The sequence below is a fragment of the Capra hircus genome, chromosome 3, assembly GCF_001704415.2.
Source record: "Capra hircus breed San Clemente chromosome 3, ASM170441v1, whole genome shotgun sequence".
NCBI classification, from domain to species: domain Eukaryota; kingdom Metazoa; phylum Chordata; class Mammalia; order Artiodactyla; family Bovidae; genus Capra; species Capra hircus.
In genome coordinates this window covers 79,594,703-79,613,919 of record NC_030810.1, presented here as the reverse complement: position 1 = coordinate 79,613,919, position 19,217 = coordinate 79,594,703, and the positions used below count along the sequence as shown (strand labels likewise).

The 19,217-nt window shown below is 35.0% G+C and overlaps 1 pseudogene; it reads left to right on the top strand.

Moving 5' to 3' along the window:
* Positions 5,291–19,217, top strand: part of LOC102175640 — a 36,866-nt pseudogene continuing 22,939 nt past the window's right edge.

Sequence of the window (19,217 nt, the reverse complement as noted above, 5' to 3'; positions counted from 1 at the left end):
GAGGCATGCAAATCCAAACTACAATGTAGTGCCACCTCACACCAGTCAGAAGGGCCATCATAAGGTGTCTACCAATAATGAATGCTGGAGAAGGTGTGGAGAAAAGGAAACTCTCTTACACTGTTGGTAGGAATATAAGCTGGTGCAGCCACAATGGAAAAATGGTATGAAGATTCCTCAAAAAACTGAAAACAGAGTTACTGTATGATCCAGCAATTCCACTCCTGGGCATTACAGCCAAAAACTATAATTCAAAAGATTCATGAATCCTATGTTTATAGCAGTACTATTCACGATAGCCAAGGCATAGAAACAACCTAAATGTCCATCAATATACGGACAGATAAAGATGTACAGATATACATACATACAATGGAATAGTACTCAGACAAAATAAAGAATGAAATGTCATTTGCAACAACACAGATGGACCTATTATACTAAGGGAAGTAAGTCAGAAAAACAAAGACAAATACCATATGATATCTCTTGCACATGGAATCTAAAATATGACAAAAATGAACTTATAGAGGAAACGGACTCACACATATAGAAAACAGACTTGTGGTCGCTGAAGGAAGGGGGTGGGAGAAGACGAATGGGAGTTTGGGATTGGCAGATGCAAACTATTATATACAGAATGGATAAACAACAAGGTCTTAATGCAGAGCACAAGGGACTATATTCAATATCCTATGATAGACCATAGTGGAAAAGAATATGAAAAATGTCTATATATTAATTATTAGTATGTATAATTGAATCACTTTGATGTACAGAAGAAATTAACACAACATTGTAAATCAACTGAACTTGAATAAAATAAATTTAAAGCAATTCTACAGCAATGATAAAAGAAAAATAATTCAACAGGAAAAAAATGAGTAAATGCCATAGCTTTGTAATGAAATATTTCTAAATTTTTTATAGGAGAAATATATGAAAATGCAATTGATTTCTACAGCAAAAAGTGAATACAAAATAAAACTAATACATGCCATCATATACTCACTGTAGTGACTTAGCAATACATTGAAATCATCAACAAGTTCTATTTTTCCAAAAGTAGAGAATGATGGAATTTTTATATACTCCTTGTGGGAGTGCAAACTAATACATGGACTATGGAAATGAGTTTGGTCATTAGAAATTCATATATTCTCCAAAATGTGACTCCACTCCAAGTATATACTCTAGACACACGCATGCTCAATTACACAGATGTTGCTCACATTGAGAAAAACTGGAAACAAACTGAATCTCTAATAAAATAAGGAATTAAATTGTATATTCATGAAATGGCATATTGCACAGGAAGGAAATGAACAATATTGAACACAGGAAGGAAATAAAAAATAAAATGTCAAATCAAAGCCAGATACATAAAACCTAGTATGTGAGGCCACTGATGTAAATTTCAAAATTAGACAAAATTAAATGATTTTTCATGGATCGCTGGAGGTAAACTCAACAAACCAAGTTACTGATTTCCACAGGTTTCAGAGTAGGGATGGTTTAGAGAGTAAGATACTGTGGGCTTCCCTCATGGCTCAGAAGGTAAAGAATCTGCCCACAATGCTGGAGTCCTGGGTTTGATCCCTGTGTTGGGAAGATCCCCTGGAGAAGGGAACAGTTACCCACTCCAGTATTCTTGTCTGGAGAATTCCAAGGACAGAGGAGCCTGACAGGTTATAGTCCATGGGGTCACAAAGAGTCAGATATGACTGAGACACTTTCACTTTCAAGATGTTGTGAGGAAGAGACAATTGGGAACAATTTAGAAGATTCTAACAATGTTACATATTTTGATCTGGGAGATAGATATACAATGTTCACTTTGTAATAACTTGTTTAACTGCAAATTTTGTTTTACACTCTTTTCTATGAATGTATTACATGTCTGAATTTAAAAAAAATGGTTAAAAAACTAGGAAACACAAAATGAAAATGTTAAAAACTGATTAAAATGGAATTCAGTATCTTTTTTTTTTAATTAGGTGAAAAGTTTAGATAGCAAAAATTAGCATTTAAAAATTTGGGTGGAGAGAGATGATTAGTAGTTGCATTTTCTACATTTCTGCTGTGTTTTTTCTCAAGATGTATTAACAATAAACAAACAAAAAAATCAAAACAGACCACGTATACTAACAAAGTATACTTACTCTCTAATACCTTCTGTAGTTGTCCCTACTGTATAGCATATTGTATAATATAATGATGTTTTACTGGTAGTTTTTCCAGGTTTTCCAGGTTGTAGAGTCACATGAGACAAAAGCAAAAGACTTGTCTGCAGATTAATGGATTGCATTACTATCTAGAGTAGAATGCATAATAGAAAAGGGAAGAATGGCAGGTCTAATTGGGAAAAGCAGAACAAACTTGAGAAGATGCCTGTGGAAATAAATTACATTGCTAAGATCAGGCTGTTTCACCATTACAAAAAAGTTAGAAGAAAAGTTTAATTTTATTTAAAATTCATTTGTTAGGCTACAGAGAGGGGAGATCTATACTTTGCAAGTGAATATGATATGAGATGTAAATTTTATAAATGTTTGTGAGCCAATGAAACAAGTATAATCAATTGTTATTACCTAGGCTTTAAATGTCTTCATCATATAATTTTGACTGAGGGGCTAAAATGAGCAAGAAATTAAAAAAAAATTTTTAAACAATTTCTGAAATGGGAAACTGGTTTTAGTGTACACTATGTGTGTGTGTGTGTGTGTGTGTGTGTGTTCAGCCATATCTGACTCTTTGTGACCCCATGGACTGTAGCCTGCCAAGATCCTCTGTCCATGGAATTTTCCAGCTAAGAATACTGGAGTGGGTTGCCATTGTCTACTCCAGGGGATCTTCCTGACCCAGGGATCATACCCGTGTCTTTTGCGTCTCCTACATTGTCAGGCAAATTCTTTGTTACTATGCCACCTGTGAAGCTTATTGCATCGCAGACACACCAAAAACACATATTAAAAAAAAATAATAATCATAAGATTTTTTTCTTGAAAACAGCCATACAACCTCCACCTGCCAATGTAGAAGAGTCAGGAGTTGTGGGATGGATCCCTGGGTCAGGAAGATCCTCTGGGTTAGGAAATGGCAGCCTACTCCAGGGCTCTTGCCTGGGAAATCGCATGGACAGAGGAGCCTGGTGGGGTCACAAAGAGTCAAACACTACTGAGTGACTGAACATGCACACACAACCTAAAGCAAAATTTTAAAATGTTTTCTATATTGACAATGTAAATATTTAAAATAAAATACAAGTTTTTTTTTTTTTTTTTTTTTTTTTTTACTTGTGTCATAATCTATTCTAAGACATTTTCTGTAGTGCTCCTGCAAAAGTGGCCATGTTCAGAGTAATGTTCCAGCAAACTCTCTTAATTCTGGTAGTAGGTTGCACCAGTAGGGATTGAAGAGCAAATGGACTGGGGAAAAGAAGTTGTGCATAGCTCTGGTCAGCCCATAGGTAACTTTTTTGTGTGTTTTTGAAAATTTAAAAGAAATTCCTCCTTTTTTTATCAAAGGGAATTTGGCTTTATCCCACCCCCCATCACTCCACTCCATACCCACTTCGCATAAGCTGGGTGTCTTGTGCAATGTACAGTATGCAAAACCATACTCGATTACTCTGAAGTTGAGGGACTCCAGGTTCAAGATTATTTTATGGCGGTATTTTTTTAAGTCACTGTTAATTTGACAAGTTAGGTTAAATCTTATTTATAAATATATATATGAATGAAATTGTTTACTTAAAAACACACAAATTAAAGAAAAAACTTCAGGCTAATTAATTTAGTAAAAGTTCAACTAAATATTTTAATGTGAAATACTGTTTTCAACAATTTCTGTTTATACCAATAGATCAGGCTGTTCTGTTTCCATCTCTCTTAATAAGTTTAGTATCACAATTATATTGTAGTGCAATTTATTTTGCCAAGATTTCCTTTTAATGTTATGAATTGTGTTGCTTGTGATATGACATATTTGTTAAAAATGAATACTTTTGTGTGAAATGAAGTAATGTACATAATACAAGCTGTGTGTCCTACAGGAAAGCAATACTATCATACCTCAAAGTCCTGTGAGGACTTTTGTTTCCTATTTTAAAAGCAAAAATAGTTTATGGCACCATAAACAGTATGTAATAAATATTTTTCATGATGTGACTAAGTGAATACTGGTCACAATAAATATATTATTGTCCTAATACTCACAGCTCATTGGAGAAATGCTGCCAGTTTGTAAACAAATATGCAAGCCATCAAACTTTAAGGCCAAACTTGATCAGCAGAAGAATTTTAATTAGAAATGGTTCAACTCCCAGATCACAGATATGAAAAAAATAGTATAAAATGTGAGCCTTGAAACAGAAGGAAATTTTATTTCCCTGATTTCTTTAAGCTATTCCATCTACAATATATTGTTCTTGGCTTCTTGGAAGGAGACTAAAAGCAAGAATGCTTGAGTGATTAGGATTGTTTCCATAGGAAATAATAGATTGTTATTAATTATAACATCAAATGCAAAACAAGAAATGATTTTTTATTTCTATTTTTGATGCTAGATTAAGGTGGGTGAAAATTAAATTTGCTTTTCAGATGACAGCAGGGGAAATTTCACTATGTCAGATCACTGGTTACTCTCTATTAATTTTCAAAATATTCTATAAGTTAATATAAAGTACTTAAATGTTAGTTTTTGTAGAATCTTGTTTCTGAATAAATATACTCCATTGTTCTTTAGGACGATGATGTCTTTCAATTTTTTGACTGAGAACACACATGAAAATATATTTTCCATCATGATGTAACATATATGGATGAATTATGTATGTGTGCATAAGCAAAAGTTCACACACAAACACTGAATGGCCTTTATAAGTGTAAAAAGCTTCCTTATAATCTGCACTATGCTTTCCTGGAGGTGCAGATGGTAAGAATCTGCCTGCAACACTGCAGTGCAGGAGAGTCAGGTTTCATCTCTGTGTCAGGAAGATCCCCTGGAGAAAGGAATGGCAAACCACTTCAGTATTCTTGCTTGGAGAATTCCATGGACAGAGGATCCTGGCAGGCTCCAGTCCCTGGAGTCACAAAGAGTCATAGATGATAGAGTGAGTAACACACACATGCTATTTTTATCTATTCTATAATTTTTAATAATAATAATACCATTTTATTATTTTTCATTAAGAAAAAAATAAATTAAGATCTCAAATCTCCTCAAATTAATGTTACTGACTTTACTAACAGTTTGAAAAACATCCCCTTTCTCTTTCCCAGCTGGAACCATGGAGGGTGCAGAAGAGAAGAAAAAGCAGGTTCCTATTGTGCCAGAAACCCTTAAGATAAAGGGAAAGGATTTCAGAGAGATTAAGATCAAGTGCTTTAGAAAGAAATTTGCCCAAAAGATGCTTCGAAAGGCCAGGAGGAAGCTTATCCATGAAAAAGCTAACCATTTCACAAGGAATACAGGCATATGTGAACTGCATTTGAACTGAAATTTGAATGGCTATAGTGGCAAGACAAGTTTTCAACTTCTATGTACCCATGGAACCCAAATTGGTATTTGTCATCAGGATCAGAGGTGTCAATGAATTGAGCACAAAGTTTCCGAAGGTATTGCAGCTTCTTTCTTTTTGTCAGATCTTCAGTGGTACCTTTGTGAAGTCAACAAGGTTTCAATTAACATCCTGAGAATTGTGGAATCAGACATTGCATGCTGCTGCTGCCAACTCGCTTCAGTCGTGTCCGACTGTGCGACCCCATAGACCGCAGCCCACCAGGCTTCCCCGCCCCTGGGATTCTCCAGGCAGGAACACTGGAGTAGGTTGCCATTTCCTTCTCCAGTGCATGAAAGTGAAAAGTGAAAGTAAAGTCGCTCAGTCGCGTCCGACTCCTTGCGACCCCATGGACTGTAGTCTACGAGGCTCCTCAGTCCATGGGATTTTCCAGGCAAGAGTACTGGAGTGGGTTGCCATTGCCTTCTCCATACATTGCATACGGGAACCCAAATCTGAAGTCTGTAAATGAATTGATCTACAGCATGGTTATGGCAAAATCAACAAGAAGCAAATTGCCTTGATGGATAATGTATTGATTTCTCAACCTCTTGGCAAATATAACCTCATCTGCATAGAGTATCTGGTCCATGAGATCTGTCCTGTTGGAAAATGTTTCAAAGAAGCAAACAGCTTCCTGTGGCCCTTTAAATTTTCTTCTCCATGAGGCAGAATGAAGAAAAAGACCACCTATCTTGTAGAAGGTGGAGATGTTGGCAACCAGAAATACCAGATCAACAGGCTTATTAGAAGGATGAAGGAAGCTATCTACCATAATTATTTTTGCAATCTGGTCAGTTAATAAATACTGATTGTTTTTAAATTGAAAAAAAAAAGAAAAGAAAAACATCCCTTTTGACAAACTTAAATTTCTGCTGTTTAGTTTAATGCTTCAGAGCATGTGCCTACCATAGCAAGAAACACTCAATAAACACTAATGAATGAATGAATAGATGATGCCTAACATTTCTCTGTTGCATTCACAATCTAGCCCTACCTTTCTGAGAAAACATCTCTGTGCTTTATTGGGATTTGGGGTATTTTCCAAAGTCCCAAGGATTCATTTATATCCACTCTCTTGAGTTACTTCTACAGGGAGTTGTTGCAGTTAAGTGTTCATTCTATTATTTTATTATTATTATTATTTAAGAAAGGGCACAATTTAAGGCTGAAGCAGGGAAAGACAGAACTTTATTTTAATTCTATCTCTACCATGTATTATTTGTTAATTTCTGAGACTGCTTTCTTATTTACAAATCAAACAATTGATATCCATGTTTGTTATACAGATTAAATTTTATGATGAATACAAAGCACTAAATTTCAAAAAGTCAATAAATGTTAAATGATGTTAACGCTAATGGCTGTCTTACAATATACAGCACTTCTACAAATAATTTTGATGGTGTTCTGCTAGCCTTCTTGCTTTATCACATCTTTCCTCCTTTTATTTTAATCTTATAAACTGAAGCAATTTACCCAACTGCCATGAACCCATTGACATGACTCCTGTTCTTTGATTTAAACAATTTATCTATAAAATGTATAATCATAATCTTAACTTTATCATGTCAGGAAAGCATTGGTAATAATGCTAAGTAAAATAGTGATAGATTACATGGAATTTTCTACAAAGTCACACATGTATAACTCTGTTAGACACATACAAAAATAAGTCATCTTTGAGGGGGAATACCAAAGGGAATTATAGGATCAGTATGTTACACTCATTTAACAATTATTTTCCATTCTTCAGAAAACAGAAACTTTGTATACGGCAACTTTCCATAAACAAAAAAATATGTATCTAGCCAAAATAAAGGAACGAGGGTATTCCATTAATATTTTCTCAAATACAAACCTGACATGGAAGTACTGCATCTTACAAACCCTGCACTATGTTCTCATTTTTTATTTCTGCACTTGAGAGATGTCAGCCTTCTGATTCTGACTAATACAGAGTAGCTTATTTCAGACCAAACAGTCCATATGAATAATGATTAAGAATTTTAAAACAAAAATATTTAAAGACAGTAGAGAGTGACCGGGACAGCTAGGCCTTGTGCCAAAATCACAAAGAGGAAAATAATGCATTGAAAGAATCAGATTTTTTGCTACTTCTTCCACTTGGGGCATTGACTGGTTCTCTGTTCAGGCTTTTTATACTCATTATAATTATTTAAGTGTAGTGACGTCACTTAGTCGTGTCCGACTCTTTGGGACCCCATGGACCGTAGCCTACCAGGCTCCTCTGTCCATGGGATTTTCCAGGCAATAGTCCTGGAGTGGATTGCCATTTTCTTCTCCAGGGGATCTTCCCAACCCAGGGATCGAACCCAGGTCTCCGGCATTGTAGACAGACACTTTACTGTCTGAGCCACATAATTATTTAGAGATTAATCTATTTTGCTGCATGTGGTTGTTACTTTTTTTTTTTTTTTTTGGGTAGTATTCTGTTGGAAAAGGCAATGGCAACCCACTCCAGTACTCTTGCCTGGCTAATCCCATGGACAGAGGAGCCTGGTAGGCTGCAGTCCATGGAGTCACTAGGAGTCGGACACAACTGAATGACTTCACTTTCACTTTTCACTTTCATCCATTGGAGAAGGAAATGGAAGCCCACTCCAGTATTCTTGCCTGGAGGATCCCAGGGACGGGGGAGCCTGCTGGGCTGTCATCTATGGGGTCACAAAGAGTTGGTCACAACTAAAGCGACTTAGCAACAGCAGCAGCAGTATCCTGTTGCCTAGACAATATCAGCTGGTTTATCTATTCATCTGCTGATGACATTTTTTCTTTTTCCAGTATTTAGCTATTATATTATATTTGGCTATTATATGGTTAATTCCCCCCATGGAAAGTGATAGATGCTCAGTCGTGTCCAACTCTTTGTGACCCCATGGACTGTAGCTTGCCAGGCTCTGCTGTCCATGGGATTTTCCAGGCAATAATACTGGAGTGAGCAACCATTCCCTTCTCCAGAGGATCCTCCCAAACCTGGGTCTCCTACATTGCAGGCAGATTCTGAGCCAACAGTGAAACCCACTATATTATATTGTTAAAGTTGCTTTAAACATTTAGGAAAAGTCTTTCTTTTAAGGAATTGTCCATTTCATATAAGTTGTTGGATTATGGACAAAAAGTTGTTCGTGATTATAACAGACAGTCTTACGGCATCTATAATTCTTACCTCTTAATGTTCTTGCCCTTTATAATACCCTCCCTTGCTGCATGGATAAGACCTGTGACTTTCTTCCAGCCAATAGCACAAGGCAAAATTTTGTGCAGAAAGAATTGTGCAACTGTAAAATTTCCATCATAAATCTAAGGCAGAGTGTTTCTTTTAGGCAGGTAAATGAGGCAATCATAGGTTCACCTCATTTTTTCCCATCTCCCTAGGATTACTTCTTAATATCCACTGTCACGAAAACCCTTTTCCTCCCTAGATTTTGCTTTTTTTTTTTTTCTTGTGGAAGGAAAAATCTGGTCCCTGTTCCTCCAACTTGGTCAGAGGCAAAAGTCCCCTTATATGTTTTGAAATATAAATTTTTGAGAGATTATGTCTGCTTCAGAATCTTGTTCATAAAATTTTATTATGGTTTCTTGAAGTAAAACTATAAGGTAGTGCCATTGCATATCAAAAACATTTATAATTAAGTAACAATTTAAGTTTTCATTTTCATATTAGTTAAACATTGAAACTTTATACTAAAAAATTAGTGATCATATTGCTCCTGTTGTTCAGATCCTCAGGCATGTCCAACTCTTTGAGACCCCATGGACTGCAACACAGCAAGTTTTTCTGTTCTTCACTATCTCCTGGAGTTTGCTGGAACTTATGTCCATTGTTTTTTCTACCTTCTTTTACAGGTCTGATACCTTTATTTATTCATTTTCTCAGATGCTTCTATTTTAATATCCTCTTAAAATCTGTTAATAGGTGTTGGATGTCTCTGTCTCCTCTCCTCTGTTGATGATGCTGAATCAGTACATAGGGGCCACAGAGGAAAAAGATTCTCATCATACACTGTACATTTCAAAGACTGAAGACACAACCAAACTTAAGGACTGCTTTGGGAATGTTATTCACTGATTTCAGAACCTGAAATAAACAAACAAAAAAGTCTAGCGCACTTCTACAGACAGAGATAAATTTTCTTCTCCAAATGCCCTGGACCCTGGTGGAATAAATCTCCTTGAATATTTTTTTTAATTGCCTTGTTTATTAAAGATAGAAGACCATTGTGGGGCTGTGACTGTGGTACTCAGCACAGAAAGACACAATGACACAAATATTATGTGCACATTTAGCCCTGTAATTTACTATAGTTGTAGTAGGTTGCTATAAATAATTTAATACTGAAGGGATTCTATGTTGTTGCTTAGTTGCTAAGTCATGTCTTACTCCTTTGTGATCCCATAGACTGTAGCTCACCAGGCTCCTCTATCCATGGGATTTCCTAGGCAAGAATACTGGAGTAGGTTGCCATTTCCTTCCCCAGGGGATCTTTACAACCCCGGGTTTGAACCCATATCTCCTGCTTGGCTTGTCGATTCTCTATCACTGAGCCACATGGGCAGCTGTAATAATTAAGCTCTAACTATATTTTTTTTCTTAAGTTTATGTTCACTTATAGTTATGGAACCAAGAAACACCCTGTAGGGTCATCCCCCAGGTAAAGATCTCTCCATGCCCCGTCTCCTGTTTGTAGAAAAGCTGAAATCTCTCAGGCTTCCCTGAGTCAAAAAAAGAACAGGCTCAAGCAGTTAATGATTAGGAAAATAGAATCACAGACTCACTGTCTAATGTCCATTCCTGAGTTGTTTTACAGATACTATAATTGCCACCAGAGGGAAAAAGCTAACTGCATGACGACCAGACTACATCCAATACATAAGCCGTTCCATCTTGAGTAGTATTGAGTCTATGGCTAGCACAATTCTGAGAACTGGCCTTAAAATGATGGGATTAACAGTATTTCTCACAATAATCTACATATTTGTGGGTATTAAAATGATTGTAGCTTGCTCCATACATGTAAGTGGGCAATTAAAACTGTCAGCAAAGAGATTCTTCAAATCCAGGTCAATGTCTTTTTTTCTAAGACTTCAATACCCTTTCTCAGTATGAGGCTGTTACAGGAGACAGACCTTTGTCCCTAATCCCATAGAAACTAAATGAAATGATATCTGCTGGGGGTGGGTGGGGGGATTTGTAAGCAGCTCTTGCAGGGAACTACCCTCAGCAAGAAATCCCTTTTCCTCACCACTTTAGCAAAGCTATATTGCAGCTAAACTTAAACCAGACACCTCTATTCTCTGCTCATTTCCAGTCCAAGCACACTTTTCAAATCATTTGATCACGCAATACTTTACATAACCTGTTGTTTCTTCCTGTAGATCAAAGCAATAGACATGAAGAATAATGTAATTAACAGAAGACCAAACCTTTTCCTAGCTTCCCCTTCAGTAATCTTATGAAAAAACTGTGTAAACAAACTATGAGCAAGGTTAGCATCTAAAGAAACATCGTAAGAAGTTAACAAGCTTGCACTTAGTGTGGATGACAATGGCTCTGCCCTCTGTCTCAATGATTAACTGAGATTTACTTCCACTTTTCCCTTTAAAATTTTCATAGCTAAGCAGAATCTTCAGAGATGGTTTTTGGGTGGATACTGAGTTCACCATCTCTCTAGACTTAAAGTGATCTTATTAAAAGCAACTTTCTTTTCTACCAATAACTGCCTCTTGGGTATTGATTTTTGAGTGGCAAGCAGCCAGACATGAGTTCAGTAATAGCTAAAAAGTTATAACCATCCTATAATTATTATTTAACTTTATTCAAGAGAGACCTAAAGTTTTCCATTAGCTATCATTTACAAAATCAACTAATAAATTATTGTTAATTATTTGCTGGAATAATTAGTTAACTAATTAACCAACTCATTAAGTTGTCAATTAAGCTTATCATAGAGCAAATAGAACTGCTTGTGAAAAACCATGGTGTTAAAAGTGAAGACATGCAGGGAATACTCTTCATAGAACAGAAATGATAGACTCATGCTTGACAAGAGAAAAAATATTGCTATCACTGGACTTCTTTTCCCTTAAGCTTTTTAGACCAAGACTAAGGATTTTTTTTTTTTTTTTAATAAGTCATAGCAAAGTTTCCTCCAGGGGGTAAAAATAACAAGTTTCAGAATATAGAGTAAGTGAAAAATTTGTGAACTCTGAAAATTTTTATTTTCAGCAACACTTGATATTATTATATTCTAATTAGTGTGTAAACATTTACAAAATTATTTTAAAACAACTTGCATATGTCATTTACCATAATATGAAATACTTGGACATATACAGTTTCTTTTTTTAAAAAATAATATTAAATTACTGTTATTTCTATTAGTAGTGTGCCTTGTTGGCTCAATTTCAATACATGTAGGTAAGTGTAGTAGTTTATCAAGCCAGTGACAAAGAAAGTGACACAATTATTAACAAGTTCAAAATTTCATATGTTAACTTTTTATCATTACAGTGGGGGAAAAAGTAAATGATCAGATTTTTAAATGCATTAAACACCAATTATATCTTCATATCTTTGCATATTTTATGCTCTTCAAAGATAATGATAAGCATTATTATGTAAAGTATCATTATGTAATAAGAAAAATCTGCATTATGTAATTTATTTATAATTACTACATAATTATATAATTCTTTTATATAATTCATTTTCAAAAAGTATTATATGAATACAGCAGACTGTGCATAAATATTACCCTTTTCAGCCAATATTCCTTGAAATAACATAAAATGAACTTTAAGAAGAAAATATTTCCATAGCAGCACTGAAAAAGAAATCTATGATCAGTGGAATAAATATATTGAGATATGTATCACAGCCTGAAAAATTCAAGATAGGAAAAATATACAGGTGCAAATATGAAGATAAAATCAAAACTTCTTTTTGATGCCTCAGTTCATTTTCTTTTTTCTTTTTCCTCTTGCACATATAAAAAATATAGCATAATACAGGAAAATGCTGAAATCATACCTGTATAGCTGAACAAATATTTGCAAAATGAACTCACCCATGTAATTAGAACCCAGAGAAAAGAGCCCACTATTACCAGTATCCCAGCATACTTACTACTAGTATCTCCCTCCAGTTACTAATCTCATCAGCAATAACTATTTCCCTTCTGGCAAAGAGACTGTGGTAACTCATTGTGTTTTATATTTGCTTGCATATGTTACAGTTTTCACATACTTATTGGCCATTTCCTTTTGTGAAATCACAGTCAAATATTTTGTGCATTCCTAAAATTGGATTGGCCTTCCCAGGGATACTTTATGTCCTATTACTGTTTGTGACTTCATTTTTTACCACCTTAATACTGTCTTTTGATAAGCAGAGGTTTTTAATTTCAGTGACATCCAGTTTGTGGATGATGATTTTTATGTCTTAGACATTACTTCAAACTGCTGCAGATATATTATCATCCAATTGGTCACAATAGTCATTTCTAATCATTTTGATATCTTGAGTATCTTTTGTAATGTAATTTTTAATTTTTGATATTCAAAACATGTCTTTTCTCCCTTTTTTTCTCAATTAATTTCTCTAGAGGTAAGTTAAATAGGCTAATTGCTTAAAGGACCAGTGTTTAGTTCATTTTCTCAAATGTATATTTTCTATTTTGTTTAATCTTCTATTCTTTTACTATATCTTTACTTGAATTTATTTGTGCTTAATTCATTTTTTTCCTCCAGTTTCATAAGCTAAAGCCCTTTATATTTTTATTCAAGCTTTTATTTTTTTTATTTTATTCATTTAAAGATATGGCTTTTTCTCTGAACACTGGCTTAATTTCATCTCCCAAATGTTCACGTGTTTTAATTCCATTATCACTGAATTCAAAATGGTTTCTAACTTGGCTTGTGTGTTGTTGTTGTTGTTTTTTTTCATTTGACCCATGGGTACATAAAAATGTGTGCCTTTATTTTCTCACATGGGGGGAATTTTAAGTTACCTATTAGTGAGCTCTGAATTAATTTAGTGTTCACTAATACTTGGTAAATATATCCCATATTATAATTCTCTGTAGCATACCATTTTGTTTCCTTTCTCATTTTCCTATTCATGTACTTTAAAGATATTATTATAGTGACTACTGTGGGGATTACAATTAATATCCTAAATTTATAACAACTGAGATTGAATTGATATTAAATTTAACTTCAATAGCATGCAAAATCTATTCCTATTCATCTTTGTTTTTTCCCCTTTATACTGTTATAGTCACAACTTACCTTTACAAACACTGTGTGTGCTTGTTAATGTAGTATTACAATTATTGTTTTATACATTTTCCCTTTAAATCATATAGGAAGTAAATTGAAGATTTACAAGCTAAAAAATAAAATATTGACTTTTATGTTTACCTATAGTGTTATCTTTACCAGAACTCTTAATTATTCACATATCTTTGAGTTATTGCTTATTATCTTTTGTTTCAGCCTGGACTCCTGATAGCATTTCTTATAGGATAGATCTACTAGTGAAAAACTACGTTAGTTTTTGTTTAGCTATTTGTCTAACTATTCTAATTTCTCCTTCATTTTTGAAGGATAGTATTGTCAGATATGGCATATCTCATTTTATTGCACTTTGATTTATTGCACTTCACAAGTGTTTCATTATTTTTTTCTTTTTACAAATTGAAGGTTTGTAGGAGCCCTGCATTAAGCAAGTCTATTAGTGCCAGTTTTCCAACAGTATTATTTTTAAATTAAGGTATGTATGTGTTTTTATAGATATAACGTTATTGGACACTTAATAGACTACAATATAGTGTCCACATAAGTTTTGTATGCACTGGGAAATAAAAAATATTTGTGTGACTCACTTTATTGTGATGTTTGCTTTATTATCATGGTCTGGAATCTAATATATACTATCTCTGAGATTTGCCTATATAGGATTGTTGGTTGACAGATTTTTCCAACTTGACCACCTTAAAACTGTCATTCCACTCGCTTTTGGCATCTAAGATTATAGATTAGAAATATGCTGTTAATATTGAGGATTCCTTGTAACTCATTTTATTGGTTTGCAGGTTCTTTACCACTAGCGCCACCTGGGAAGTCCACTATTATTTTACTATATCTTTACTTCCACTGTCTTTGTGCTTAATTTGATGCATTCAAGATTATAACCTTGTCTCCATTTTTGAAAAATTGATTATAAAGAGTCATAATTTGTGGACCTCTTTGAGTTTACTCTGTTGGAGTTCATTTAACTTCCTGAATATGTAGATTTGTGTGTGTGTTTTTGACTCTGTGTGTGTCTGTTTTAGATTAAATTCAGGGAGTTTTCTGCCATTATTTTTCCAGTTGCTCTTTCTGTCCTTTCATCTATTTCTTGTTCTTCTAGGATTCCGATTATGTCTATATTCTCTTGGGCTTCCCTTGTAGTTAAGTTGATGAAGAATCTGCTTGCAATGCAGAAGACCCAGGTTTGATCTCTGGGTCAGAAAGATCCTCTGGAGAAGGAAATGGCAACCAACTCTAGTATTCTTGCCTGGAGAATCCATGGGCAGAGGAGCCTGGCAGGCTACAGTCCATGGGGTCCCAAGAGTTGGACATGACTTAGCTACTAAACCACCACCACCCATGTCTCTTAGACTGTGCATTTTTTTCTTCATTCTTTTTCCTTTATGCTCAGACTAGACAATTGCTCTGTCTTCAGGTTCTCTTATATATTATACTTTCTGCTAAAATCTACTACTGAACTTTTATGGTGAATTTTTCATTTGTTACTATACATCTCAGTTCTAGTATGTGTGTCTTTTTTTTTCTTTTTCTTTTTTACATTTTTAAAAATTTCTCTTCATATTCTCTATTTTTCATATAGTGATCTCTTGGTTTCCTTTAGCTTTTTGGCTGCGGTTCTCTTTAGCTCTTTGAGAATATTTAAGATAGTTGATTCAAAGTATTTGCCTAGTAAGTCAGTCCAATGTCATACTTTCTTAAAAACAATCTTTGTGAATTTTTTATTTGAGTGTGTTACATTTTCTTATTAAAGAAATGTTTTCTCTGTTGAAAACTTGCTTTTTTGAATATTATAATGTGGTAACCCTGGAAATACAATTATTTCCGTCTTCACAGTTTTTGTGTATTGCTTTCTGTGCCCTGTAGATGTTTGTTTAGTGACTTTTCCGAATTATTTTTGTAAAGAGTGTGTTCTTTGTCATGTTTGATCTCTCAAGTCTCTTCTTATTAGTGTTTGGCAGAATTTCCTTGAATACCATCCCTCTTCCACCTAGGGGAAAAACAAACAAACAAACAGAAAAATAGAGATAGAAGAAAGAAAGCAGATAAACAACAACAAAATAAGAAAAAAATGATCTCTCATAATCTTTGCAAATTTACTCTGTGCTGGGAGCACTCCATCACCCTTCAATTCTTAGCAAGGGTCTTTACAATTCTGCCTTACCTTTACTTCTTACCTACATGCACTAAGCCTAAAGATGAAAGTTTAGGGTCTTTACAGGTCTTTTCTGAGCATGTGGTATGCCTGGGTGTGAATGTCATTTTCTATGTTTCCCAGAATGCACGGGTTTTGGCATGCCCTAATTTCCCCAAATAACATTCTTTCTAGCTTTTCCTCTGTGACTTTCAATCTCTATAATTTGTTTGAACTTTAGTCTTTTTCCCCTAGGCAAGAGAAATGCCTGCCACTTTTCTATCCTGAATGAGTTCTAAGTTAGGCAAAATGAAGACAGATGTTTCTCCTGAATTGTTCAGGTTCATACAAGCACAATTCTTTGGTAATAAAGTCTGCTCTACTCCCTACAGATTCAGGAAACTGCTTTCCAAGCTCGAATCTAGGCTATTGCAAAACCAGGCAGGCTGGTGAAGCAATGGCAATTAAAAATAACATAATGCTTTCCAACGGTTTCTTTGTTTAAATTTTTTTAATTTATTATTTTGTATTTGTCTGTGCTGGGCCTTCTTTGCCATACTCAGGCTGTCTCTAGTTGCTGCAAAGCACAGGCTTTGATCAACCAGGGATCAAATCTATATTCTCTGCACTGAAAAGCAGATTCTTAACCACTGGACCACCAAGGAAGTCCCTCCAGTTGTTTTTAAGTTTTTTGCTTGATTAATATTTGCTTGGTTGCTGTAAACCTTTTATTATATCCACTTGTTCTCCAGTTTCTGTGATGAGATAGATCCTAGATGCTACCTACTCTATCATTTTCACTAAAATCACTGAGCACTTATTTTAAAATTATACCTTATGCAGGATTCTGATATGTCAAAATACTGCTCTTTTAAACTGGAGCAATTTGGAATGTGAAGGAGGAAACAGAGTCATTACAGTCACCCCTTTCTAGGATTTGTCTTTGGAAGTGGTTCTTTTAACATCTAAGTATTTTTGCTAAACTGCTTGAAAAATTGGTGATATAAACCCATTTTGCAGACAAGAAAATTGTAGTTCCTAGACATGAAGTAAAATCTTCTAACATTACAAATAAGATAAGAAAAACCTGAGACCCAGATCTAGCTATTTTGGCTTCTTTTACATTGTTCTTCCCACCATGCTTTTTTCTCACCTTTCCTCTAAGGCACCTTTTAATAAAGAACTATGACACTGTTAGGGGACGCACACTGACTGAAACCACCCACCCTGGCCAGACACCATAGTAACCATTTGCATGAGCTGTTTTATGAGACGACCACCCACCAGAAGAGTTCAAGAAATGTCAAAAGGAGACATCACATGTCCAACCACCTCCCAGAATCCTTCACGCTGCCATGCATCTTGGCTGAACAAGGTTGGACCACCAGGAAGGACCCTGAGTCAGAATGATTGCTAAAGACAACCCAGAAACTAATCCCATCACCATGGAACCAGAGACTGTCAGCCACATGGCAGAGCAGTTCTCCTGGGTTCTCTTACCCTATTGCTCTCCCCACTGGGCACCTTTTCCAATAAAATCTCTTGCTTCTTCAGCACACATGTCTCCTTGGACAATTCATTTCTAGGTGTTAGACAAGAGCCCAATTTCAGGCCCTGGAAGGAGTCCCCCTTTGTGCAACAATACCAATGAATTTTCATTTAATTTATATATATATTGAAAATAAAAATATGTGTGAAATAGAAAAATATGGATGATATCAATGAAAAACTATGAATTCAGAAAAGTAACAGATCACCTGATATGAAGAACTGACTCATTTGAAAAGACCCTGGTGCTGGGAAAGATTGCAGGCAGGAGGAGAAGGGGACGACAGAGGATGAGATAGTTGGATGGCATCACCGACTCAATAGACATGAGTTTGAGTAACCTCCGGGAGTTGGTGATGGACAGGGAGGCCTGACATGCTGCAGTCCATGGGATAGCAAAGAGTCAGACTCGACTGAACAACCGAACTGAGCTGAACTGAACAGATAAATAAAATATTAAGTAAGCTGACAAGAATTAAGGTGAAATAGATTCAGAATAAAAACTAAAGTTTGAGGATTGAACTAGTTCATACATCCATGCTCTCTAACTTCTTACCTGGGATACATTCTACTGCCAAATTAATACTAATATTGAATCCTGAGTTTGCCTTAAAAGGCTTATATAATGAAAAGTTTGCCTGAAAGACTGAAATAATGAAATTTGAATAGCATACAATACCCACAACTTTATATGAATTTTTTCTAATAGCCCAAAAGGTTTTACTTCTTGCTCCAAATAATGACACAAATTTCTAACCCTCCATGTGGACTCATGAGGTCTTGTGCCTGCGTACATGAGTGCATGCTCAGTGGTGTGGGACTTTCTGTCCATAACAAACTGCCCCCCACTCCACCCACCACCATTAGCTTTTTTAATTGTATTTAATACTTCTCTCAAGGAACTTCAGCTTAATGCAGTGAAAGTTTCCAAACCCACAGTTATCTTGGCTTATTGTGAACTCTAGTTATATTGTCAATATTTGTGTCATTTATTATTCTGTGTAAACTATATAAGGTTCTTGCTCCATTATTCTAGTTACTTATTGCCAAGCTATTATTGCTATTTTCCAGGGAAGCCTCCACCAATTCATGCAGCAAATTAATAATCAAATTACACAAAAGTGGAAAGCCAAAAGCAAACTAAAAAATCCCTAAATTACATATCATGATATGCTTTTGTATATGCATTTGACTGAAAGTCAAAGTGAAAGTCGCTCAGTTGTGTCTGACTCTTTGTGACCCATTTCATTATATTCCTATAAGTTTTGTTAAAGGCACACTTGTTTCTCACCATATCTTTATACACAGACATTGAATTGGTACATCATTTCATAAATCTCATTGGAGAAAATATTATAAGATATAAGAACAAATATAATATGGGTTCTAATTTATTACAGCAAGTTTTAAGTGATTTTTCCATTTTCCCAAAAGCAATGGACTTCTCTTGAAAACATTTATCTTTATCATCTCCTCTAAATTTTCTGCTTTATAATCATTTCTCACATCACCTTAGCTCTCCACAAGCAATGTGACATTATAAAGATTATCTAAATATATGTAAATGTGGAAGATATTCACATTTAAATTCATTCTGAGATTGTGATCATGCATTTTTCTTGGGATTCCATTGTCTGCTGG